At 42.9% G+C, this 25,949-nt stretch overlaps 1 long non-coding RNA gene across 1 annotated transcript in view; it reads left to right on the forward strand.

The window, feature by feature from the left end:
• Positions 1–8,961, forward strand: part of LOC135110747 (uncharacterized) — a 15,445-nt gene extending 6,484 nt beyond the window's left edge. Inside the window, exons 2-3 of the long non-coding RNA XR_010273401.1 lie at positions 8,377–8,477; positions 8,873–8,961. This is a non-coding gene — a long non-coding RNA (uncharacterized LOC135110747). The remainder of the gene's footprint in view (positions 1–8,376; positions 8,478–8,872) is intronic.
• Positions 8,962–25,949: the final 16,988 nt, after the last annotated feature.

Below are 25,949 nucleotides of genomic sequence, written 5' to 3' on the forward strand. Positions count from 1 at the left end.
ATAATTCTGAATTACCTTAAGAAATTCCTCTGCTTTCTTGTTACCCACCATCAGGCTCCAGTCGATATTCCTAAAATTAAAATCTCCTACCACACATATCTGACTGTATCTTCTTGCTCTATTTATTTCCTGCCATAGTGAGGTGTTAATTTCCTTTGTACTGCTTGGTGACCTGTACACTATTCCCAGTACTACTGACTGTGATCCTTCCTTAATATCTACCTGTATCGACTCTGTTTTGCTGTCTGTTTTAATTCTATTGTTAATACACCACTGTAATGTGTCCTTAACGAATAACGCGACGCCTCCTCTTCCCCTGTTTTCCCCGTTTTTATAGAATAGTGTATAACTTCTGGATTAAATACATTTCCTGACATATCTAACCAAGTTTCTGTTAAGGCAATGACATCAAGGTTTTATACACACGCTATTCCTCTAAGCAAGTCTATTTTATTCAAAATACTTCTACAAATTGTATAGTGAACACTTAAGCTATTTCTGAGCTAGTTACCTTTCTAGTTTTAACTAATTTGTCCTTCATTTTGATCTCACAACCCCTTCTTCCCTCCTGACTAACGAAAAAAGCGCTGGAGTGCAGTTACCTCCCGCTCGAGTATTCCGGCTAAAAATCCAAACACTCTGGCGTGATAAATGCACACCATCCTTGGCGTATAAGCTGTCTATCAAGGACGAACCGGTTAAGGGAGGGTGAACGACGGCAGCTTCTTTTAACCTGATCCAAAGGAAGATTATTCACACACCGATGACATAAATAAAAAAAAACGACACTCTGTTGGTGCACATGTATATCCACAGGCCAATACACTTCCCCATACGTCCACCACTCCCACCAAGTAGGACAAACTTGAACAGGTAATCAGCTGAGATCACTCGCGGAAGTAGCGGATGAACACCCCGGAGAAGCCACGAGGGTGAAGGATGACAGCGCTGAATTCGCTGGGTGTGGTGACTTGGAACAGGATAGGAAGGCAGGAAGCAGACACCGCCGATGCCCACATGGCAGGAACAGCTTCAGGAATGAGAGGGAGGAGTTGGAGGCTAGGAGTTCCGTGGGACGCGCTGGGTCCAGTAAGTTTGCCAGAAGTTTGCTCCGCACTGCCGGTCCTCAGTGAAGCCAGGATGACATCACATCGCCTTGGCACCGCGTCGGCAGGTGAGCCTGGGCAGTGAAGCTCGAATGAGACAACACTACTCGCTCGCTGCCGAAGATTGTAGACGTGGTCTCGGGCTGGCGGTGAAACGCATGATAGCGACAACAAAGACAGCACAGCGGTCTGAGCGACGAACGAGCAATCAATTAAACCATCGAACCCAAGTGTAGAGACCTGTTTGTGTGTGTGTGTGTGTGTGTGTGTGTGTGTGGTAGTTCAGCCTTTACAGAAGTTCTCTTACAAAAATCTACTATAAGAAGATTTAACTGAATTATCACGAGATATAACAGTGCAATGAACAACAAAAAGAATGAAGAAGTAACGATTAACGTTCACCTCCCAAAGAACGACTCAGGATGTCTGCCCCCACATTATCACGGCCGGTAAGATGAACCAACCGGATAGTTCTGCAGTTGTCATTGGAGCTCTTTGACTTGTGAAGATATATCAGAGGCTTATGGTCAGTCTCTTTACCTCTGAGATAGAAGTCAAACTTTGAGATCCCGAACACGATGGCAAGGGCTTCTTTCTCGATGGTAAAATACTTCCGTTCGCGATCCAGCAGATTTCGACTAGCATAAGCCACAGGGTGAGGGAAGAACAAGGGACAAGGTCGTTGGGGTCCTCTGCTTCCAATGGTCCTGCTGATGGACAGTCATCTCACGCTGTAGAACCGTCATCATGACATAGGCGGGGTTGGCCTGGGCGCGGCGATGATACTTCTTCAGAAGGTTGGCGTGGTAGAGCTTAGGCCCCCTCGGGTCATCGATCAGGTAATCCACTTTGTTGCGTCTTTTCAAGACTTCTTCATGAAGAGGTCACGCCAAGAAACTAGCAACTTCTTGTTGGAATCAGGGAGAAATACTAGGACCTCATCAACAGGCTTGAAATGACGATCCTGGGATCGTAGGTCAAAACAGGATTTGTACCTGGAAGTGTTCACATCTGCTTTCCAGGCAGCATGTTGGGCACACTCTGTCAGCTTCTTCCTGAGCTCGATGACATACTGCAGACTTGTTCTTTCTTCATCTTCCAGGTCACGGTCTTCCCACAAGTCCTTTAGGACAGCTAACGGTCCCCTTACAGTCCGTCCATATAAGAGGTCAAACGCCGAGAAGCCGGTGCGGTCGCTGGGCATTTCCCTGAGGGCAAACAGAGCAGAGATGAGGTATTGACGCCAACAGCTAACGGTCCCCTTACAGTCCGTCCATATAAGAGGTCAAACACCGAGAAGCCGGTGCGGTCGCTGGGCATTTCCCTGAGGACAAACAGAGCAGAGATGAGGTATTGACGCCACTCTCTAGGCTTCTCGCTGCAAAGCTACCGAAGAACAGCGTTGAGGGGCCCGTGCAGTCTCTCCACTCGCCCATTACCACTCGTATGAAAGGGGGTAGTGAACTGGGGCTTCACTTCGAGAAGCCTGTGAAGTTCTGCCATAAGTTGGGATGTAAACTGAGTGCCTCTGTCGCTTAGAATTTCCCGAGGAATTCCGACCTGGAAAATATGGTTAGAAGAGCTTCAGTGACAGAAACAGTGTCTACATCCTTGAGAGGAATGGCTTCAGGAAAACCAGTGGCAAAGTCAATCAGGGTGAGAATATACGTATGTCCTTCTGCAGACAGGGTGAGAGATGGCCCGCCACATCCACAGCCACTCTAGAGAAGGGTTCGGTGACGACAGACAAAGGTTGGAGAGGGACAGATTTAACCCAGCCCTTGTAAGACTTTCGCTGGCATATATCACATGACTGACAGTAGTCACGAATGTTGTTCCCCATGCCAGGCCAAAAGAAGTTTTCGCTCACCTTCAACTCCGTCTTCCGATGTGAGAAGTGACCGGCGAGAGGACTCTCGTAGGCCACCTGTAACATTATCTGACGACAGTCGGAGGGGAGCACCAAAGTCCGAGTATCGACCTTACCGGGTCGGCTGGAGGCGACACAGTCCCTACATAGGAGCTCATTCGACCAGGAGAATCTATAAGACGCTCCATTCCGGGCTACCTCGGGCAGTCCGGTAGCAGCCTTGACGAGCAAAACACCAAGGGAGGGGCACGTTTTCTGCAAACGGGCAAATTCAGCCAGTGTTGCCTTGAACGCTTGCAAGTTGGGGAGCACAAGTGGATGCAGACATCTGGCACGTGTAGAAACCGAGCGTGTCTGAGCAACACAGGCTGTCTCAAAATCGCCAGGGGAAGCGATGCTCTGAAATGTGGGAGGCAGATCTTCTGAAGAAGGAGTAGCACTGGGTGAGGAACGATCACCTTGTTCTGTAGCACGAGAGATAGATGCTGGCACATTAGAATCAGATGACAGCGCAGGGTCATCGAACTTACGGGCTTTGACCTTTGGCAGCTTAGGGACTGGAGTCGGAGGGAGTTGTCGGCCAGCTGAACGGCGGCCGCCATGTTCACTCCCCGTTCTTTGATGAAGATACGAAGATCTGGAGTGAGAGAAAAGATAAATTGGTCCAGAACCATAAAATCCATAAGAGAGGTGTAAGTAGGGTCGATGTTACAGTCTTCCAGCCACTGGTCGAAGGAGTGAGCAAGTTAAATACTGAATTGTTCATAGGTTTCTCCGGGCTGGATCTTGGTAGACCGGAAGTCCATCCTGAAGCCTTCGGGAGTCTTGCAAAAACCCTTCAGCAGGGATTTCTTCAGCAACGTATAGTCAGCCACAATCGCAGGAGAAAGAGAAATGTAAATCCTAGCTGGTTTACCAGACAATAAAGCTCCTAGTCTCACACCATAGGCCTCCTTATCAACTTTTAGAAGTTTCGCGATCCTTTCGAACCTGGTTAAGTAGGAAGCGAAATCATCCCCATCTTTGTAAGCAGGTAAACAAAGCCGGTCAACACACTCACCAGCAAGACAAGGAAGAGCAGGTTTACTTGAGGCGCCGATCCGGATCAGCTCGAGGTCCTTCTTGGCTTGCAGCTTCGCTAACTCGAACTCCCGTTCTTCCCTGCACTTTCGTTCTTCCATTTCATCTTGCCTCTTCCGTTCTTCTATTTCATCTTGCCTTTTCCGTTCTTCTATTTCCTCCTCCTGCTTCCGTTCTTCTCTGCCTAAGGCACGTTCTTGCCTTTCCGTCGTTTGCTGTTCCATCACATAACGACAGATTTCAGGTCCAGAAAGACCCAGTGCCAGGCCCTGGGTTTTGAGCCCTTCGAAGCTGGACATCCTGGGAAGAGACTTAATGAGCGACAATTAAACAAAGAGCAACACCCACACAGCCGGGTAACCAATGCCACAACACACAGTAACCGGGAAGACAATCCCCGGGACAGCACAAATCAGCAAAAGATACAACACAGTGCAGGACAGTCTGCACAAAACAGCTGAAAAACACCAGTGCAGCAAAAACCTGGCGACTGAAAATAAGCCAGAGGAATAAGAACCACAAGGCAGTAGCGTGACGCCACAAAACCTCACCACGGACAGTGAGTGCGCGCTCAAGGCGACTTGAAACTGGTCAGCAAAGACCTAAGAACATATAGCCTTAGACATCAGGGTGGTATACTCGTAATCCTGATGAGGTCGCCAAGTTTCAAGGACGGACCGGTTAAAGGAGGGTGAACGACGGCAGTCTCTTTTAGCCTGGTCCAAGGAAGATTATACACACACGGATGATCTAAGGAAATAAAAAAATGACACTCTACCTTGGAGCAGGGTAACTGCGTCTGCCCCTTCCTTCTTGTCTCCTGCCGCCATGTCCATCTCCTTCTCCTTTACCTCCTCCAGCACACTGAAGGGATTTTTCGTCTCTATGCAAGACGCCCTGAGGACCTTCAGCCTCTTGGCTTCCCAACCGACCACTGCTTCTCCGTCGCCTTACTAGGTAAGGTGACGGTGGGACACGACCCTCCCACAGGTGCTGAGATCCTCTCATAGAACTCAACCAGCAAGTCTGAGATCTTTTCACAAAACTCAGCCTGCACCTCCGAGACCCTTCGATGGAACTCAGCCTCCACCTCTGAGACCTTCGTAACGAAGGCCTCGAGAACAGGATAATTAACACAACCAGACGACTCAGCAACACAAGGCGCTATGTCTACACTAGCCAGCTATATTAGCGTCAGGTCGCTGCTCACTAATCACGTCCGTTCACTAGGAACCCTAACCTCAGACTGAGGAACCCTGACCTGAGACTGGAACCCTGACCTGAGACTCTAGGAACCCTGATCTGATACTGAGGAAGCCTGACCTGAGACTCAGGAACCCTGACCAGAGACAGACGCAAAAAAAAAATAAGGGAAGATGCAAGAAGCTATCAAGACTACGCGTGGCAGTTCCTGTATCAAACACACCTACCTATGTCCATGCATCGTCCTCATCATTAAATTTATTTAATCCTCTTTTAAATCTCTTATGGTGCAACACTAACAATCAGGTTACTGACACCGTTATGTGGGACTCCACCCACATTGATCTCTTGAACAAGGTGGAATGAAAACATTGTCTTATTGGTTCCTCTCCTCTGACTGTCTTCAACCTTTTCCGCTTTTCCGCAATATTGGATCTCTTGCTATCTTCTAGCGCTACTTTCAATTTAACCACTCTTTCGATCTTGCTAATTGCATTCCTCTCTCGGCCTCGCTGCACAAAGTTTTCTACTTTCTCTCGCCACTATTATGTTTAATTCCTTAATGCAATAGTTAACCAGTACTCTCAATCTTTCATCCCTTTTAATTCTGGAGCTAATTCTCTATGCTCCTTCCTATCTATGACTTGAATTCTATGAAGAGGAAGGTTTTAAGACAGTCTTCTAATTTTGTATAATTGTTTGGTTTTACTCTTTAAGAATTGGCGCCTTTAGTGGGTGTTATTATTTTTGAAGTTTTAGTCTCTCTTATATGATAAATGAAATTCAAAATAATACTTGTATGTCCTGTGTAATTGAGACAGAAACACATCCTCTACAAAATGAGTCAACGGCTTTTCTTGAAAATTTTATCAGTGGATTGTTACAGTTCATGTGAAAAAAAAAAAAAAAGAATCAGGTTCACTATATGGAAACTACTTTTTTTTTTTCTTATGTAGGAAGGACACTGGCCAAGGGGGACAAAAATCCAAGAAAAAAATATGCCCACTGAAATGCCAGTCCCATAAAAGGATCAAAGCAGTGGTCAAAAATTCATGAATAAGTGTCTTGAAACCTCCCTTTTCAAGGAATTCAAGTCATAGAAAGGTGGAAATACAGAAGCAGGTAGGGAGTTCCAGAGTTTACCAGAGAAAGGGATGAATGATTGAGAATACTGGTTAACTCTTGCGTTAGAGAGGTGGACAGAATAGGGGTGAGAGAAAGAAGAAAGTCTTGTGCAGCGAGGCCGCGGAAGGAGGGTAGGCATGCAGTTAGCAAGATCAGAAGAGCAGTTAGCATGAAAATAGCGGTAGAAGACAGCTAGATATGCAACGTTGCGGCGGTGAGAGAGAGACTGAAGACAGTCAGTTAGAGGAGAGGAGTTGATGAGACGAAAAGCTTTTGATTCCACCCTGTCTAGAAGAGCAGTATGAGTGGAACCCCCCCCAGACATGTGAAGCATACTCCATACATGGACGGATAAGGCCCTTGTACAGAGTTAGCAGCTGGGGGGGTGAGAAAAACTGGCGGAGACGTCTCAGAACACCTAACTTCATAGAAGCTGTTTTAGCTAGAGATGAGATGTGAAGTTTCCAGTTCAGATTATAAGTAAAGGACAGACCGAGGATGTTCAGTGTAGAAGAGGGGGACAGCTGAGTGTCATTGAAGAAGAGGGGATAGTTGTCTGGAAGGTTGTGTCGAGTTGATAGATGGAGGAATTGAGTTTTTGAGGCATTGAACAATACCAAGTTTGCTCTGCCCCAATCAAAAATTTTAGAAAGATCAGAAGTCAAGCGTTCTGCGGCTTCCCTGCGTGATATGTTTACCTCCTGAAGGGTTGGACGTCTATGAAAAGACGTGGAAAAGTGCAGGGTGGTATCATCAGCGTAGGAATGGATAGGACAAGAAGTTTGGTTTAGAAGATCATTAATGAATAATAAGAAGAGAGTGGGTGACAGGACAGAACACTGAGGAACACCACTGTTAATAGATTTAGGAGAAGAACAGTGACCGTCTACCACAGCAGCAATAGAACGGTCAGAAAGGAAACTTGAGATGAAGTTACAGAGAGAAGGATGGAAACCGTAGGAGGGTAGTTTGGAAATCAAAGCTTTGTGCCAGACTCTATCAAAAGCTTTTGATATGTCCAAGGCAACAGCAAAAGTTTCACCAAAAATCTCTAAAAGAGGATGACTAAGACTCAGTAAGGAAAGTCAGAAGATCACCAGTAGAGCGGCCTTGACGGAACCCATACTGGCGATCAGATAGAAGGTTGTGAAGTGATAGATATTTAAGAATCTTCCTGTTGAGGATAGATTCAAAAACTTTAGATAGGCAGGAAATTAAAACAATAGGACGGTAGTTTGAGGGATTAGAACGGTCACCCTTTTTAGGAACAGGTTGAATGTAGGCAAACTTCCAGCAAGAAGGAAAGGTAGATGTTGACAGACAGAGCTGGAAGAGTTTGACTAGGCAAGGTGCAAGCACGAAGGCACAGTTTCGGAGAACAATAGGAAGGACCCCATCAGGTCCATAAGCCTTCCGAGGGTTTAGGCCAGAGAGGGCATGGAAAACATCATTGCGAAGAATTTTAATACGTGGCATGAAGTAGTCAGAGGGTGGAGGAGAGGGAGGAATAAGCCCAGAATCGTCCAAGGTAGTGTTTTTTAGCAAAGGTTTGAGTGAAGAGTTCAGCTTTAGAAATAGATGTGATAGCAGTGGTGCCATCTGGTTGAAATAGAGGAGGGAAAGAAGAAGAAGCAAAATTATTGGAGATATTTTTTGGCTAGATGCCAGAAATCACGAGGGGAGTTAGATCTTGAAAGGTTTTTACATTTTCTGTTAATGAAGGAGTTTTTGGCTAGTTGGAGAAGAGACTTGGCATGGTTTCGGGCAGAAATATGAGATTCTGGTGATGGAAGGCTTAAGTACCTTTTGTGGGCCACCTCTCTATCATGTATAACACGAGAACAAGCTGTGTTAAACCAAGGTTTAGAAGGTTTAGGACGAGAAAAAGAGTGAGGAATGTACGCCTCCATGCCAGACACTATCACACAATGATATGAATGTTGTCCTTATTCAGTCTTAGTCTCCCACATGCCTACTGATAGCTCTTTACAGTTTATGTATACCGTGGAAATCACGGGAACACCGGGGAACTACAAGTTCACCGGTCCTATGGTGAAAATTCTGCACATCTTCGAGAAGCATCTTGGTCTGTGGTGAGTTATAAAACGTAATTTTCCTTGAATTTTACCATTTAATACTCGTATATCTTCACAAGCATGCTACAGTTAAGGACACACATCTAAATAACATACATTGAGATGCAGACTCTCGTTAAATAATGAAATTACGCAAACTGATTGATGATTTCAGAAACAAAGAGAGACAGAGAGAGAGAGAGAGAGAGAGAGAGAGAGAGAGAGAGAGAGAGAGAGAGAGAGAGAGAGAGAGAGAGAGAGAGAGAGAGAGAGAGAGAGAGAGAGAGAGAGAGAGAGAGAGAGAGAGAGAGAGATCCTTCCAACTTTATTACTTATTTTACTCAGTTTCATGGTGAGCGTTCACACAATCTAAACTACATGTTGACGATCACTCGTGTATGTGTTCTATTTAGTTTCCAGTTCATGAGATCGAAATATCGAGTGGTCGGCCATCTGCTGCCAAACGGTTCCTGGACGGGCATAATGGGGCTGCTGCAGCGGGAAGTAAGAATCTGCCATCTCCTACTTTATCCTCTCTCTCTCTCTCTCTCTCTCTCTCTCTCTCTCTCTCTCTCTCTCTCTCTCTCTCTCTCTCTGTCTCTCTTTGTTTGTAGACACAGTTAACTCTTCATTTCATTACTTTTAACGATTCTGGATATAGATTAATTCCATTTTTAGACACCTACAAGACGAGTAAACACACATGAAAAGACTAAAAATATTAAACTATCCTATCAACCTTCTCATCCCCCGAAACCCCAACATGTGCTGGGACCCTGCAAAACCCAATGTGATATCCTCTACGTTGTAAAAGGTAAAGCCACTCAAGAATTGATAAAACAAAACAATGAAGGGAAGAATGACTGGAACGTTTCACAGTAGAATGAGTGGCTAAAAATTGTAGATGAAAAGCGGAAAGCGAAAATAATTCTTAAAGCTAGGATAATGGCAGAAAGCTTTGTCGTAAAAAATAGAAGCAACACCGGAGAGGCTAACACCTCGACAGGATGGAGGGGAAAGAATACCATAATCGACCCTAGCTACAGTTTTTAAGCCATCCCTACATCCCCTACAGGGATGTAGTCGGAATGTGTGGAATATTGTTCCAAAAAATGCACGGGACTCGAAATCCTGTAACAAGTTTTTATTAGAAACAGCAGCGCCTCAGACATAAATGTGTGGGAATTGCCATGTAACCAACTCTAGGAAATCTAGGACATACAGAAATGGAAGATACATTTAATGCCACTATAGCAGACGCAACCCTGAAATCAAAAGTTTTAGAGAAACTTAGGTGCGGCACATATGGTTGAGAACGTGAATCGCGGGAGACTGACACACAAGAAACTGACTCAGGAAAATCCTGGACTCGATAGCAGGACCTCAACAATAAGGGCTGTCGATGCAAGCCCAATGGAAAGACACCAGCATCCACAAATAAGCTAGGGATTGGAGATGAGCGAAACGCACCAGTTGCCAGGCGAACACTGGAGTCAAATACACGAAGTCGAACCTCAGTAGCAGATGGATAAACCTCACAACCATACTCTAACTCAGAAAGAATAAGGATTCGGTACAAGAGGAGGAGAGTCTATCCATCAGCAACCCAAGATGTGGCGGGACGCTTCGCCTGCCTCTGCTTTCCATTATCCAGTCTCCTGGGACCTGACGCTAGCCTCGGTGGTGTGAGGTCAACCCTCACACCCTTTGTCTTCTGGACGCCAGTCCTGGCCGTGACCTGACCCGGCCAGCAACCACCCCTACATCAGCCAATCAATGTCTGCCCAGCCTTACTGGTGGACATGGAGAATCGCGTCTATCCAGGCCTCGGAGTTGGACGTGCGGTCGCTGGCAGCTTCACTTATTTATTATTATTTTACTTTTTTTTATTATATTAATAAACAGCGGCATTATCGCCGTATTTCTTTGGTCCCCTATACAAAAGTACTAGCTGAATTTACCAAGTACATATGAATGGTGATCGCAGTGGATGAGTCGACGTTACAAGTCCTCCTGGCCCATGTGTCCTGCCTGCTCGTCGCCAGCTACTCCAGCTACCTTCATCGCCTACGGGTAACCTGCTAAGCCGTCACCGACAGCATTTCTGCTAAACCGTCACCGACGCTGACACTACTACACGTCTATGGTGCTTTCTTTAAGCTGTTTTCAGGGATTCTTTCAATTTTTTTTTTATGCCAAGCCTGCCTCGCCATCCTGTCCCCATACGACTTCAAGCCTTCACCGACGCTGTCCCTGTTTCAAGTCTGAATTTTTTAAGCCGTCACCGACGCAACTCGACTACTTTGCTGCTGATCTTTCGTTACAAGGCTGGATTTCTCAGCCGCCAGTCTTCTGATGTAAACTGTGGTGTCTTCTTGTGGCTCTCTCTGCACCCCACGCGGGGCACTCACCCACTACACTCGACGAAGATTATCGCCATCATGTGCGTTATTTGTGCAGTGTTATGATTTTTGTAGTGCATTTTTATTTTACAAGTTATTTGGCACAGAAACGCCTTGTTCTCTTATTTTATGGCCTCTAGTGTTGTCCTAGTTTCTCTTGGCCTGTGATTCGCTATGGTGAAGTCACATCTAGTGTGAGTTTTGTGTTTGTCCACTGTGCTCTTTTGTAACGTCTTTGCTATGTAAGTTTTGTGATTCGCCATTGCGTACTCACTTTTCTGATGTCTTTATTCTGTGAGCTTTGTGATTGGCTATAGTGCATACATCACGTGTCTTACACAGATAAGCGGATCTTTATTATATAAATCATGTGCTTCAATGTGCTTGTGATATACTTTGTTCACTACGAGGACACAGTGAGATGGGTGGCCGACCAATGTGGCGGGACGCTTTGCCCTCCTCTGCATTCCATTCTCCGGTCCCCTGGAACCTGATGCCAGCCTTGGCCAACCACGTGGTGTGAGGTCAAGCCTCATATATATATATATATATATATATATATATATATATATATATATATATATATATATATATATATATATATATATATATATATATATATATATATATATATTCTCTAGTACAAAGAGGTATGAGCCAAAACTCTTAATGACATCGCTTTCATACAAGCTACCTTAATATAGCGAAGTTGAGGTACCGAAGTCAGGCGGATATCAAATATAAGTCTCAGGAATATAGACACGGTCTTCGAAGCCGAGAAACGAAATCCTTGAGTTGTAGCCCACTGAAAAATTCTATTATTTGCCAACACCAACTTCCTCTCAGTCAATGGCATCCATCCCGCAGAAGAATAGATTGACAAATCATTAACATAAAGGCTACCAAGGATCCCGTCTAGAAGCATTACGAGAAGTGTGACACTAAATATACTTCCTTGCGGCACGAGAGATAAAAAAAAACTGCTGTATAAAAATAGGGAGTCGGCCATGAAGACCAAACTCGAACAGACTAAGTGAAATGAGTGACACCAAACTGTGTCATATGCTTTCTCTAAATCAAAAAAATATTGTGACATGCTGTTGCTTATTTGCAAGTATTTCACAAACAGAAGATTCTAGAGGCAATACAGCATCAGTCGTAGACTGCATTTTCCTGAAATCATACTTAACAGGTAATTAGCTCTCTCCAGTTACCACATAAGCTTGACATTTATCATCTTTTCCAGCAACTCACAAATACAAGAGATTAATTAAGAAAATGGGACGATAATTGGTCCCCAGCTGAAGATCTTTTCCAGGCTTTGGGATGGAGATAATTATAGCAATACCCCAAGAAAAGGGAAAAAATAAAGTTGAATATGTCAAGAAAAAGAATAAGCCCTATGAGACACGTGGGATAAAAAGGCATATGGGAAGTCATCAGGGCATGGTGATAAATAACTGTATTGTGATGGAGCCATCTTTAGCTCTGAGATGGAAAAGCGGAGGCAAAGTTGACTCCACAAGATTCCAAATGGCGATAATGGTCTACCGTAAGTGAATTAGTATTCTTACTGGAGACACTCGCAAAGTGATCTGCAAATACATTAGCAACCACCTTGGGATCAGACACCGTCACACCAGCATGAGATAATTCAGAAGGGGAAGGAGGCGAAAATTTCCCATAAATCTTATGGACCCTGTTCCATACTTGAGTGAGTGGGTTCTTAGTTGTAACCGAATAGACATAGTCTTTCCAAGACGTTCGCTGTACATTCTTTAAGAGCCGTCGAGCCTGAGCCCGCGCCCTGTCGGAAGGCGTCCACGATGTCGACGAAGACGAGAGAAGACAGTACGCTTCGCCCACACAGCAGCAGAGCAATCACTGCTCCACCAAGAGACCAGACGTCCGAGGGACGGATTGGAGAGCAGCAGATTGTAAAATATTTGTAAAATACTTGTAAAATATATTGCAGCCTCATCAGAACTATCAAAGTTAGCTAACGAACGATTAAGTGGAGTTCTGTATAAAGCTGCCAATCACCCCTCTCGAGACACCACTGGGGAAGACGAGGCCGTGATTCAGACTCTGCCGATCCCAATATAATAAGAAAGTGCTCGCTGCCATATAAATCTGGTAAAACCTGCCAATTGAAATCTGTTACTAGTATTATTATTTATTAGGAGAAGTGAAAAAAATATCAAGGACTGTAAAAGTACCACATTGGCTTTGAAATGTGTTGTATCTCCTGAATTTAAAATTGCCAACTCTTCATCCTCAATAAAAAAAAAATAAATAAATAAAAGTAAAATACCTTTAAGGTTGATTGTGCTGTCATCCCACAGTGGGTGGCGACAATTAATGTTTCCTGGGAGGAAAGAGGAGAGGGTAGGTCTACGACGAGATGGTTAAGATCACCCCTCTCGAGATGAACACCGGGTGGAAGATAAATACTATATATTGTATAAAAACAGTTTAAAAAAATCTTGACTGGAATGGCCTGTAGTGTATATTGCAGTTCAAGGTCGATTTTAGACTAGAATTGTTGTGCTACCATTGTGGCCTTGCCTTAAGTTAAAATCAGAATAAAATGCTCCGTATCTGGAAGGAGTGGGAGGAGCCCAGTCTCCCACCATTGTCGCTTGGAGACATACACACAATGGGGAGAAATGTAATAGGAGACTCAGCTCCTTCCGGGAAGCACATAAACAACGACAATTCCACTGAAGGATCTTGAATATTGTTACTTTGAGGGGGTCTTCAGGGAAGTCACAGAGTGAAGTTTTCCTTTTCTAACCTAACCACGTAGGTAACTTACTCGAGCAGTGAGGCTTATCAGGTCCTACGTTGGTTGCAGGCACTGAAACCTGAGATTGAGTAACTAGTGTGGGAATAGCAACCCACACACGAGTCTCTGAAACCCCTGAAAAGAGCGGAGGAGGAGATTCCTCAACAAAGACAGATTGGGATCACTCCTGAAGGAGGACGTGTTGGAAAGATGTGCAGAGAAACCCTCTACGTCAATACTGGATGTGGATGAATCACTTTGATTAATGACGTCCGGCTCAGGGCCATCTGATGCTCCCAAAGAGATCTCTCTAAAGGGAAAACGCCCTTAAGTTTAGGGTTTAGGGATGAGGACCCTAAGGAGATTTGTTTGTATGTCTCTGTGGAAGCTTAAAAGCCTTCAGAGGTGTTTGTGGTTGAGAATCCATTGTGGGGTAGACTTCTGCAATATGAATTCCTGTACGAGGAATCAGTGATGTAGTTGAAGATGCAGTGGAGAGCTTTGCTGAAGATGTAGTGGAAGGCTTATCTATGATACTTCCTGAAACAGAGAACTTGTTGCAGACAATAACGGAAGAAGTGACGTTTTCACAAGAACGGGAGAAAATAATTGATGGCTGAGAAAGGCGGAAAGGTGTTACAACCGTATTACCTACAGTAGAGATGATAAAACTAGAGTAGAGGGGAACAGACATAAGTCTTTGCCTCACCATCCCTCTGTTCCCGCCTGGCACTACTAAGGCTAATGAAATGAGAATTAGCCAGTTGAACAATGTTCTGCTGAAGACGGTACCTCTTGCATAGTCGAAAACGTAGCAGATGAGCCTCCCTGCAGTAGAAGCAATAAGGTTCCGATTCGCATACAGGAGTAGGGTGCAAGTCAAGGACAGAGCAATAACCGCAACGGGGGCAGTTTGTACAGTTCTTCCTTCCTTCACTGAACTCATGACACTAGTACCATTGCAAAGGACGATCAATAAAAAGCGTTTACTGAGAGAGAGAAAAGACCAATCTTAACACGCTCAGGTAGAAAAATTTTAGAAAGTGAGCATGATCATATTACTGTTTCCTCTAATATTGGCCACTCGTTGAACATTATCAGGATGTAACTAATGGTTTTCATCTGAGAATTGATATAGGTCTTGGTTGTAAATACATCCTTTGCACTGATTAAACGTTTAGTGTGGCTTGATGAATTCAAAGACCCCATCAGATAGAAGGACAAGGTAGATGGAGGAGCATCATCGTCTGCGTTAAATCCTTACCCCGGATCAACATATCTTTACCATAATACTTAATAGTAATAGTTTACCATACTTCTTAACAGTAGCTTCTCTGGCTCCAGAAGCCAGCGCAAACTGCATACCAGGACAATGAGAGGGAGCAAGCGCTGGCCGCCCGGAACGAGGTACCTCGTCCCCATGGGGGTCAGTCATTTTAAAAAGTGACCCGTCATGATTCGAAAGTTTCTCCACGACGGAGCTAAGACCTCCCCCAACAACGCATCCCAGCCCAGACACCCAGTCATCCAACACAGGTCAACCTCACCTCAACCTCGACCCGTACTGACAACCGGGAACCATTTTGTCTAGTCCTTGGCGACCTTGCTAACATAGGTAGGAACAGAGAAATGCCTATTGTCAGTTGCCACAGGAAGCTGTGTTTCGGTGTGGAAGAGAAGATGAGGTTTAGTAGAAGAGTGGTGGGGATCCACTGACTGGAAAGTAGATCTAAGGCCGCGTTCTGACACTATTACAAAAGTGTGACAGTAATAGTGTTTATAGTGTCAATACGCGGGCCAGGCTAACCTCACCCTTCACCTTACGTCCGATATTTTCTCATTTTGCCATTATGTACTTCTCAACAGCCAGTACCTTCAGCATGCTATGTGTGAAGAGAGCTTTGCATGAAACTTTATACAATTGTTTTCTCCTTTAAGGATGATCCAACTCAGTAGGTAGGTGGCTGGAACTCTAGGATGGCCTTCTTGATCTAACTGCTTCGAGCACTGTGGAGTGCATTAATAGTCTACCTCTGGTGACAGCTGGGTGGCAACTTACCTATGTTATTATTGTTTTGATCAGTAATGGGTCCAAGCGTTCGTTTTACCTGATCAGATTTAGATCCCGATCTAGAGTTCATCAATACTATAAATAGAAGACGCCTTAGGTACATCTAGAGTTGTGTGAAGGAAGAATTGTTTTCAGAGGGCAGACTGCCAGCCACTTGTATTGTGAGACACAAAGAGAAATGTTCAGTGATATTACAGCTGGGTCACTGATAAACTCACAGCACCCCCTGATCCAGTATGAAATCGGTGCAGTGTTTGAGACCTTACTTGGAGTAATTACCATTTTGGCAGGTGTCTACTTCCTCCTCCATCAATCTAATCATTCTATTCGCTCATAAAATTATGATGCTTCTCTGCACTCTTCTATGTTTTTTCCTAAATAATTTACGCAAAGAAACCACAGAACGTCTGATTTTTGTGTTTTCTAATAAAGATTGATTTAGGCAGGGGAAATCTAGTGTTGTTCAGTGCCTCAAAAAACTCAGTATCTCCATCACAATCTTCAACACAGTCTTCCTGACAGCAATTATCTTTTCTTCATCAACATTTAAATGCCTCTCTTCTTCTACAATGAACATCGCCAGTCTGTTTTTTATTAATAATCAGAACTGAAGACTTCATATCTGCCATTCTGAATCTTATTCATCCTATTTTACGGGTTTTGGTGACAATTTTGTTATTGCCTTACAAGTATCAAAAATTTATGAGTGTAACACAAAAATGTAATTTCCAAAATACTTTCTCACGGCTTCTATCTTCCAGTTACTACATCTCAAGTTTCCTTTTGTGATCGTTCTATCGTTGCTATGGTAGACGACCACTGTTGTTCTATGTATATTACATAACATTACTATTTCTTAAGGCTCTGTCCTGTCACCCACACTTTTTATTATTCTTCTATAATCTAAATTACATAAACTCATTGTTCTATTTATTCTTATTGCTGGGAGTGTTATAGGATGATACTAAGTTAGATATGATGCAGGGTGATCAGGTCAGCCGACCCACACAATGGTATCACCAACTCACTCACACACACACACACACACACACACACATACACACACACACACACACACACACACACACACACACACACACACACACACACACACACACACACACATGGATCCTTGGTGAATGTAATGAAAAAGAACATTAAAATATTAGCTTGAGCAGTAGAAATACATATAACTGGTATCATAAGGAACATGCACAGCATGTTCCTTATGATAAGGAACATGCACAGCATGTTCCTTATCGACTTCACTATTTCAGAAAAGTGACAAGTACTTCCATATTCCTCCTTTACTCTCGTAATCATTTGTTTTCTTACTGAATATATTTCCCACATATTTTGTTCTATTACAGGAGGTAGACTTTTCTGGCACGATGTTCACGCTGACACCAGAGAGGATTGCTACCTTGGATTTCAGCCAGCATATTTACATTGACGAAATGAATGCAGTGTACTTGCGGCCGGGCATCAGTCCCGATATGGCGGGTTTCATCAAGCCATACACATCTCTGGTGAGTGGCAACTGGTGGTGCTCTTTATTTTTGTAACCTGTACCTCCACAGGGATTTCACAGATGAAAATCTTATAAGTGAATCGTGTGTTTTGTGACTTAGGCAAGGCGCACATTGAGACGCAGGGCAGCACAGAGCAGGGCAGACGCAGGGCAGGGCAGGGCAGGGCAGCACAGCGCAGCACAGGCGTGGTGCGCACATTGAGAAGCAGGCTGTCGTCCTGTGCGGTAGTGTTGATCGTGGCTGTTGCCAAAAATTACTTTGGAAACCTTAGTTCCGATTCCGACTCAGAAAACGAGTTCGAGAAAGTAATGTTATTATATGACATTTGTAGAGCAAAGAGGTCAGTGTGGAGGAGTGAATACATGGAAAAGAGGAAAACACATGGAGAATTTGCCCATAACTTGTCCTTATAAGTTCCTCTCATATAATCAGGATGACTAGTGTCATACAGCACTCTTTGATGGCGAACAGCCTCTATGAGTTGCTCCGTGGACGACATTGTGAGTACTAAAGAGTGAGTTGCTATCAAGCTGCGCCGCACGTGGAACAGGAAACTGCGTTCGAACGACTGCGTCGCGCAGGCCGACACAGGTCTGCATCTGTGCTGTGCTGTCCTGCGTGTCAATATGCGTGCTTAGGTTTAAACCAGTGAGATGCAGTTTTCTGCCCTGCTCTGTGCTGTGTCGCCTGTGTTGCCTGCGTCTCAATGTGAGCCCGGCCTTACGTGAGGATGTCTTTAATTCATATTTCAAAAGTAAACACAAACGTAAATCATCACTTCATTGCGGATACGGCATCTGCGTTTTCATACTGATGTCTGTGAAAATTTGGTGATTTGTGTCTCTGTTTATCATTGCGGATACGGCGTCAGAGAGAGAGAGAGAGAGAGAGAGAGAGAGAGAGAGAGAGAGAGAGAGAGAGAGAGAGAGAGAGATTAGGCCCATAAAATTAAAGAATGAAATAATGCAACACTATCAACGATTACACAGTAAAGTGCAGAGGTCGGCAACCTGCGGCTCCGGAGCCGCGTGCGGCTCTTTCAAGAGACATGTGCGGGTCCTGCCACCTACGTAAGATTGTCTAACTTATCGTAGGACACGTAGAAAAATGAGAGAAAGAGAGAGAGAGAGAGAGAGAGAGAGAGAGAGAGAGAGAGAGAGAGAGAGAGAGAGAGAGAGAGAGAGAGAGAGGCGAAACGAGACGCGAGGTCCACGTGTACAGTATGAATATGATTTCTGTATGATACTCGTCCATCCAACCACCCCAGCCTCTGCCCAATACTGCCTGGCAGTGTAGGCAGGCATCTCGTTCAGTGAAAACGCACTCCCATAGTTACTAGGACGACTATTTTCCCTCCTCCTCCTACTAGTACTGCTATACTACTACTACTACTAATACTACCATACTACTACTACTACTATTACTACTACTACTACTACTATACCAGTAATACTGCTGCTGCTACTAGTACTATACTACTACTAATACTATACTATACAAATACTAATACTATACTACTAGTACTATATTACTACTACTGCTACTACTACTACTACTACTACTACTATTACTACTACTACTACTACTACTGCTACAGCTAATGCTACTTCTACTACTACTACTCCTGCTGCTGCTATTACGACCTTTTCTTCAGTGAAAGACATTAAGATAATTACTTGGGAAATGGCATCGAGGAAGAGGAAAACTGAAGATAAAAATAGAGAGTTTAGGAGTGAATCCCATCTTTAAGAAAGAAGATAAAACTTTAGCGTCTAACTATAGACCTGTCAGCTTAACTTCAGTTATAGGTAAAATATTAGAGTCAATAATAGCGAGGAACATTTAGAGGGGAACATTTAGACAAACATAACTTGATAAATCAGTCACAGCATGGCTTCACGAAGGGGAAGTCTTGCCTGACAAACTTAAGTTTCTACAGTAAAGTGTACGAGGAAGTAGATAATGGAGATAATTTTGATGTCTTATATCTACACTTTAGTAAAGCATTTGATAAGGTACCTCATCAAAGGCTCCTGAGAAAGGTTAGGGCACACGGGATAGATGGGAAGGTGTTAGGCTGGCTTAGCGACAGGCGACAGAGAGTTGTAATAAACGGCTCGAGATCCGAGTGGGGTAGTGTAATTAGTCGGGTGCCACAGAGATCCGTATTAGGGCCATTGTCATTTCTAATATATATCAATGACTTGGATAGTGGAATTACTAGTGATGTGAGTAAATATGCGGATGACACAAAGATAGGTAGATTAATTAGATCAGAATCGGATGCCATCGCCTTGCAGGCATAGTTAGATAGGATGAATGAATGGACGGACAGATGGCAAATGAAATTTAATATCAATAAATGTAAAGTACTTAGCGTAGGTAGAGGAAACCCACACACTAAGTACACATTAAATAACCAAACTCTGGTAGGAGTCCCCATCTGGGGAAGGGACCATAAATGTCCCCAGGTCGGACTGCCTTTCTGTCGACGATCCTAAGTGTCTTGACACCTCCCTCAATTTTTTCTTCATTAACTTCTGCAACATTCGCGGTCTCAGATCTAATTTTCAATCTGTAGAACACCTCCTCTTCTAAACCTCATCTTCTTTTCCTCACTGAAACTCAGGTGCCTGAGGCAACTGACAGTAGCCCCTTCTGTTCCCTCCTACTTTACCTATCCTCATTTTCGATCCAAACCTGGATGCTGCGTTTATGTGTGCAATGACTTAACCTGCTCTCCTGCCCACGCTCTTGAATCTTCCGAGTTTTCCACCATCTGGCTACGACTACAGAGTCATTCTCAGACTAAATTTATCTGTGTTGTATACCTCTCACCTAACTCTTCTGACTATAAGAAATTCTTTAACTACTTAACTTCGAAAGTGGAGCACATTCTGACCCTCTTCCCTTTTGCAGGGATCTCCATTCTTGGAGACTTCAATGTTCACCACCAGCTTTGGCTTTCCTCTCCCTTCACTGACCATCCTGGTGAACTAGCATTCAACTTTGCTATCCTCTATGACTTAGAGCAATTGGTGCAACACCCTACTCGTATTCCTGACCGTCTTGGAGATACGCCCAACATTCTTGACCTTTTCCTGACCTCTAATCCTTCTGCTTATGCTGTCATCCTTTCTTCTCCATTGAGCTCCTCCGATCACAATCTCATAACTGTATCTTGTCCTATCGCTCCAATCCCTCCTCAGGATCGCCCTAAGCTAAAGTGCCTCTGGCGTTTTAGCTCTGCTAGTTGGGGGGACCTGAGAAGGTATTTTGCTGATTTTCCTTGGAATGACTACTGCTTCCGAGTCAGAGACCCGTCTTTGTGTGCTGAACGCATAACAGAGGTGATAGTGCCTGGCATGGAGGCGTACATTCCTCACTCTTTTTCTCGTCCTAAACCTTCTAAACCTTGGTTTAACACAGCTTGTTCTCATGCTATACAAGATAGAGAGGTGGCCCACAAAAGGTACTTAAGCCTTCCATCACCAGAATATCATGCACTTTATATTTCTGCCCGGAACCATGCCAAGTCTGTTCTCCAACTAGCCAAAAACTCCTTCATTAACAGAAAATGTCAAAACCTTTCAAGATCTAACTCCCCTCGTGATTTCTGTCATCTAGCCAAAAATATCTCCAATAACTTTGCTTCTTCTTTCCCTCCTTTTTTTTCAACCAGATGGCACCACTGCTATCACATCTATTTCTAAAGCTGAACTCTTTGCTCAAACCTTTGCCAAAAACTCTACCTTGGACGATTCTGGGCTTGTTCCTCCCTCTCCTCCACCCTCTAACGACTTCATGCCACCTATTAAAATTCTTTGCAATAATGTTTTCCATGCCCTTGCTGGCCTAAACCTTCGGAAGGCTTATGGACCTGATGGGGTACCTCCTATTGTTCTCCTAAACTGTGCCTCCGTGCTTGCACCTTGCCTAGTCAAACTCTTTCAGCTCTGTCTGTCAACATCTACCTTTCATTCTTGCTGGAAGTTTGCCTACATTCAACCTGTTCCTTAAAAGGGTGACCGTTCTAATCCCTCAAACTACCGTCCTATTGCTTTAATTCCCTTCCTATCTAAAGTTTTTTAATCTATCCTCAACAGGAAGATTCTTAAACATTTATCACTTCACAACCTTCTATCTGATCACCAGTATGGGTTCCGTCAAGGCCGCTCTACTGGTGATCTTCTGGCTTTCCTTACTTAGTATTGGTCGTCCTCTTTTAGAGATTTTGGTGAAACTTTTGCTGTTGCCTTGGACAAATCATAAGCTTTTGATAGAGTCTGGCACAAAGCTTTGATTTCCATGCTACCCTCCAACGGCTTCTATCCTTCTCTCTGTAACTTCATCTCAAGTTTCCTTTCTGACCGTTCTATTGCTACTGTGGTAGACGGTCACTGTTCTTCTCCTAAATCTATTAACAGTGGTGTTCCTCAAGGTTCTGTCCTGTCACCCACTCTCTTCTTATTATTCATTAATAGTCTTCTAAACCAAACTTCTTGTCCTATCCACTTCTATGCCGATGATACCACCCTGCACTTTTCCACGTCTTTTCATAGACGATCAACCCTTCAGGAGATAAACATTTCACACAGGGAGGCCACAGAATGCTTGAGTTCTGATCTTATTAGATTTTCTGACTGGGGCAGAGCCAACTTGGTATTGTTTAATACCTCAAAAACTCAATTCCTCCATCTATCAACTCGACACAACCTTCCAGACAACTATCCCCTCTTCTTCAATGACACTCAACTGTCACCCCCCCCTCTTCTACACTGAACATCCTCGGTTTGTCCTTTACTTATAATCTGAACTGGAAACTTCACATCTCATCTCTAGCTAAAACAGCTTCTATGAAGTTAGGTGTTCTGAGACGTCTACGCCAGTTTTTCTCAACCCCCCCCCCCAGCTGCTAACTCTGTACAAGGGCCTTATCCGTCCATGTATGGAGTATGCTTCTCATGTCTTGGGGGGATTCCACTTATACTGCTCTTCTAGACAGGGTGGAATCAAAAGCTTTTCGTCTCATCAACTTCTCTCCTCTAACTGATTGTCTTCAGCTTCTCTCTCACTGCCGCAATGTTGCATCTCTAGCTGTCTTCTACGCTATTTTCATGTTAACTGCTCCTCTGATCTTGCTAACTGCATGCCTCCCCTCCTCCCGCGGCCTCGCTGCACAAGACTTTCTTCTTTCTCTCACCCCTATTCTGTCCACCTCTCTAACGCAAGAGTTAACCAGTATTCTCAATCATTCATCCCTTTCTGTGGTAAACTCTGGAACTCCCTGCCTGCTTCTGTATTTCCACTTTCCTATGACTTGAATTCTTTCAAGAGGGAGGTTTCAAGACACTTATTCATCAGTTTTTGACTACTGCTGTGAACCTTTTATGGGACTGGCATTTCAGTGGGCATTTTTTTTTATTGGATTTTTTGTTGCCCTTGGCCAGTATCCTTCCTACATAAAAAAAAAAAAAAAGGTACGGGGTACGAGAAAGATTTAGGAGTTATAGTTAGCTCTGAATTCCGTGTAGGAAAACAATGCATAGAGGCCTGAAACAGGGCAAATAGTTAACTAGGATTCATTTTTAGGAGTGTTAAATGTAGAAGGTCGGAAGTAATATTAAAGTTATACTTGGCGCTGGTCAGACCTCATCTAGACTACGCTGTGCAGTTCTGGTCCCCACATTACAGGAAAGATATAGGTCTATTAGAATCAGTACAGAGGAGAATGACTAAAAGGATAAGGGGGATGAGGAGTATTCCTTACAAGGCGAGATTGAAGTTATTAAATTTACATTCTTTGGAGAGACGTAGGTTAAGAAGGTACCTGATAGAAGTCTTTAAGTGGTATAAGGGTTATAACAGGAGGGATGTAAGCAAAATTCTTAGGATCAGCTTCCGGGGTAGAACAAGAAATAACGGGTACAAGCTTGAAAAATTTAGGTTTAGGAAGGAGATAGGAAAAAATTGGTTCACAAATAGAGTAGTACATGAGTGGAATGGACTCAGTAATCATGTTGTTAGTGCTAGGACATTAGAGAGCTTTAAGAGAAGATTGGACAGGTTTATGGATGGGGATAATAGATGGAAATAGGTAGGTATATTTCATACAGGGACTGCCACGTGTAAGCCTAGTCGCTTCTTACAGCTTCCCTTATTTCTTAGGTTCTTATGTTCTTATGAATAGATCGAGCATTTTGCGTTTGTTCAGAATTCTAGAGGGCACCCTTTGTGCCTCATATGCAGTGAAAGAACTGGCCAACAATAAAAAAATCCAACCTTGAGAGGCATTTTCACACAGTGACTTTGCTGAAAATTATCCAGTTGGAGATATCAGAAAGAAAGCTGTGGAGGAACTGCAGCTCAGAGCAAAGCGGAGTCAGAATGTATTCGTGAAATGGGTGAAGTCCTCCAACGATATGACTGATGCCAGTTTTGTGAAAAGTCATGAGATAGCAAAACGTGGAAAGCCTTTTACAGATGGTGAATATATAAAAGACTGTTTCCTCAATGCAGCAATGCATCTGTTCAGAGAATTAAAAAACAAGGATGAAATCATTAAGAAAATTAAGAATGTGCCATTGTCTGCTAAAACGATGAGCATTGAAACATGCACAAGACATCACCAATCAGCAAATTGTGGACATCAATTCATCCTGTAGCTTTTCAATTGCTTGTGATGAATCATGTGATGTTGACGACATTGCACACGTTGCTCTTCTTGGCAGGTATGTCAACTCTGAAGGCCCATGAGAAGAACCCATTGATTTGTTGTCTTTCACTGGTCAAACTAGAGGTGAGGATATATTTTCAACAATTATAACCTGCCTTAAGGAAAAAGGAATTGAGACCAACCATATTATTTCTGTTACAACTGATGGTGCACCGAGTATGACAGGTACACATAAGGGGTTTGTTTCTCTCTTAAAACGAGAGCTGAATCGTGAAGTAATATCATTTCACTGCATCGTTCACCCAGAGGCACTGTGTGCACAAACTTGCCCATCACAGTTCACTGAAGTAATGGACTTAGTCGTGAAAATTATTAACAAAATAATGGCAAAAGGCTTAAACCACTGACAGTTTCGTGAACTTCTGGAAGAAGTCAATTCCCAGTATTCAGACCTCCTCTTACATAACAAAATCCGTTGGCTTTCTAGGGATCGGGTGCTTGCACGTTTTGCAGCATAGCTTGAGGAAGTGAAGAAATTTCTGGAGAAGGAAAGCCACCATGAATATGCATACCTTACAAATCCTGAATTGCTACAGAAGTTTCACTTCTTGTTGGATATCACTTCACATTTAAATGAGCTCAACAGGAAACTACAAGGAGAGGGAAACACTGCTCTGATGCTTTTGGAAGAAGTCCTTTCCTTTGAATGAAAACTATCTTTGTTAGAGATGTTGAGAGAGGCTTTCTGATTCACTTTCCTTCATTAAAGCAATTTGGAGAAGGAACAGACTTTGAGCTGGATATTGATATCATAAAAAAATGCACTAATGAAACTAATGAAAATGAAAAAAAATCCTTTGAAAAACGTTTTCAAGAATTCAGAAAAGAAAAGGATATGTTGTCATTTGTGATCAACCCCCTTGATACAGATACAGACTCCCTCATTTTTTCAGCTTTTACTGGAGTGAATCAAGCAGAACTGGAACTGGAATTAGCTGATTTGCAAGGAAAAGACTTATGAACTTCAAAATTCAGAGGCACGGTCTCCGATACTGAAAACCTGGAGAAACAATATGCTACACTGGCATTTCAACACAAATGGACTGAATTGTCTGGGCTACAAAAACGAGATGAGATTGTCTATGAAGTGTAGAATTCCTTACCAGACACTTACACACACATGTAAAAGATATGCCTTTGGCATTCTCTCTATTTTTGGATCTACTTACCTTGTGTGAACAAGTGTTTTCTACCTTGAACTTTATATACATAAAAAAAAAAAAAAATATTAAAAACTACACAGCCGACTGAATGATACAAGCCTGCAGTCCTGCCTGAAACTCAAAACGACAACATATTTGCCAAACACTGAGCATCTCTCCAAAGAAACACAGGAGCAGAAATCACATTAATTAAGACTTAATTATCTCTCTCTCTCTCTCTCTCTCTCTCTCTCTCTCTCTCTCTCTCTCTCTCTCTCTCTCTCTCTCTCTCTCTCTCTCTCTCTCTCTCTCCCCGGTTTAAACTCATCATGGTGACTAGATACTGATATAATAAGTACACTTAACATGTTTGAAAAATGATATACCATATTTGTTCACTTGCTGCCATCATAGAATTATAATGTTAAATGAGTGTCTTCCTACTTAAATATTATTATAGTTTATTTGATGACAGCTGCTGTTACTATTGATATAATCATTAATAATAATAATTATAATAATAATAATAATAATAATAATAATAATAATAATAATAATAATAATAATAATAATAATAATAATAACAAAAATAATTATAACATCAATAATAATAATAATAATAATAATAATAATAATAATAATAATAATATTATTATTATTATTATTATTATTATTATTATTATTATTGTTATTATTATTATTATTATTATTATTATTATTATTATTATTATTATTTCTATTATTATTATTATTATTGTTATTATTATTATCATTATTATTATTATTATTATTATTATCATTATTATTATTATTATTATT

This window comes from Scylla paramamosain, chromosome 20, assembly GCF_035594125.1.
Source record: "Scylla paramamosain isolate STU-SP2022 chromosome 20, ASM3559412v1, whole genome shotgun sequence".
NCBI lineage: Eukaryota > Metazoa > Arthropoda > Malacostraca > Decapoda > Portunidae > Scylla > Scylla paramamosain.